Source organism: Anomalospiza imberbis, chromosome 4, assembly GCF_031753505.1.
Source record: "Anomalospiza imberbis isolate Cuckoo-Finch-1a 21T00152 chromosome 4, ASM3175350v1, whole genome shotgun sequence".
Taxonomy (NCBI): domain Eukaryota; kingdom Metazoa; phylum Chordata; class Aves; order Passeriformes; family Viduidae; genus Anomalospiza; species Anomalospiza imberbis.
In genome coordinates, this window is record NC_089684.1 from 57233116 (window position 1) to 57235779 (window position 2664).

Below are 2664 nucleotides of genomic sequence, written 5' to 3' on the forward strand. Positions count from 1 at the left end.
ATGGATTCTTTCTTCCTCCAGTTCTCTGTAACAGTAAGTAGTCATAGTTACAAAGCTAAATTTCTTGTGGAATAGGATACGAGTATTACTACACATCTTGTCAGTTAAGACATCTGAAATCCTATCCTGAGGATCCTCAGTTACACCAACAGTTTTAGAGATAAAGCTCTCAGGTGTCCATTCTGACTTTCTACTTAAGGAAACATCCCATTAACCTCAAGGCACATTTTTTTCTTTTTTTTTTTTTTTTAATACATTTACTAAACAATAAAGATTCTAACAATTACAGGACAGAATAAAGCAGGTTGAAATCACACAAATTTATTTTCCCACCTTTTTTAGAATAGGCTTCTTTGCTAAAAAAAGCCCTCAAACACTGACATTGCTGCTCTAGGCTGTGTGTGAGCTTGTAACAAAGTCATGGTTTGGATCATATAAAAGCAATCTTTGGAAATGTCCTTAGCTCTGTTTTCAGGACATTCTTACTGAGAAGAAGTATGAACATACTGAGCATATCCAAAGGCTTGAATAAAGCTTTAGATTGATGTTCTTTTAGCTCTTCCCAAGACTAAGATATTCACATCTATTTTCTAAACAATTGCTGCAGGTTAGTGCTGCAGAACAAAAGTAATGGGAAGGGGGGCTGTTCTCCACTGAAAGCTACCAGGAGTTCACACCAAACTCTAGAGGTATGAAGCCAAATACCTTCTGCCTCAGATTAGCAGATGTGTGCATGGAACACTATTTTTTTCAGCTCACTGGTTATTGCTGATCTCTTCAGTGCTGGTTGCATACTGATGTGGCCAAAAAGCAGAGCTGTTTCCTGCTAGAGCTACTGATGCAAAACCCTGAAAATGCTAAACTGAGTTAATTATACTTTTGCTTTGTTGCCATCATCCCCTGTTTATTCACTCATGGTACAATCTGGCATAGTACTGGCATTCATTCCAAATTATGACAGCCTTTACTTTCATTTTGGTCTAAAATTCCTAGTTTCAAAGAAATCATTTGTAAATTTGGTAGATTTTCATAGAAAATGTCTTCTGTGAGTCAGACATTTATTTTCAGGGTTTTCAAACATTTCAGAGCTCAGGAATAAATTAACAAGAAATTGAAAACATTCAGAATTCCCCAGCTGAAGTTATTATAATATTTTAACAAGTTTGGGGTGTTTTTTTCCCAGCACTTGGAGTGTTTGTAGCACAAGCCAAACATATTTATAGAATCATAGAAACTGTGTTTGTAAGAGACTCCTCTGGGTGTCTCAAGACCATTTTTCTGCTCTGACCAGGTCTCTTACCAGCCTGAGAGCAGAATGGCTGTGACCTTTCTTAGCTGAGCAAACTTGCAAACTTCCACAGATTAAGATTCTGTAGGTTTTCTGGCTAATTTGCTCTGATCTCAAATGGCAGAGTTTGTAGCAGAATTCAGACTTACTTATACTGTGATAGAGGAGTGATAAGAGTTCCCAAAATTTAGATGGAGATACTTAGATGGTGTATGTTGTCAGGAGATTTCAACCAGAAAGAATAAACAACCAACCAGACCCCCCTTCCCCTGAAAACTAGCTGGATAGTGGGGGTCTCTTTTAAGTGCCAAACAAAGGTGATCACCACCCTCCAAGCAATTCTACTTGTTTTATTTTGATTTAGGACCCAGCCTAGACCAACCAGCAAAATCTGCACTACAGAGATAAATGTTACTCTCACAGAATTGTAATCTCTAATGAAAGTAAGAAACTTGACTGTGTCAGGCTATTTGTAACTACAGTGACATTTCTGCAGTACTTTGACCATAGCGGTCTATCTTATTTCGGAATACAACATTCTGCCTTTTCCTTGACTCAACAGTCTGTTCCTCTTCTTCTGAATACTTTTTGTGCAGCTACAATAGAAAATTGATTCCAGCATAGAACTGGTTGTATTTAGTGATGAAAAAATGCAGTTCTTATGTATCTACACATTCTAAGAATGTGCACATTTATATCCACCTGTTTGTGTATATATCTGGATCTGGAGATAAAATTGGTAATATAAAGATAGATATAAGTAAATATAATTATAATTGCTATGTAGTTTCATACTTGTAACAGAAAATACACATACATTTATGAAATATTATCTAAATATTTAATTATGGAAGGATACATTGTCTTTTTAAAATACTAATATCCAGCAGTCAGAGAGTTATTCTTTCTAATTGCTTCCTTTTGGTTTAGCTCCTCTTTCTTTCTCCCTTTCTTCCTAGTTTCCTCAGATATAAGAGAGCTGTTCATGCCTCCCAAGTGCATTGAGTCACATTCTGAAATCACCTACAAACTTGTATTAGGTATCCATAGTCATTAGGTGCCTCTGATGGAACTATAATGAGATGGCACTAACTGATGGATTATACCTTCTACTCAAGATGAAGTGAATGCAGCAATCTTTGAGGTGAAATGTGCCACAAAATAACACAATGCTAATGATATTTCAAGATTAAATGTGTCTTTGTGCTCCACTGAGCAAAATATACTGATTCATTAATAACAAACTAGATTGCTACCAAATGTATGCTACCAGCACAGAGTTTATATTGCTTATTCAGTATTCATATGTTTGAGTAGATACACTTTTGAAGAGATTTTAGGTAGTTAATGTTATTTAGGATGGAATTACTCTTTAT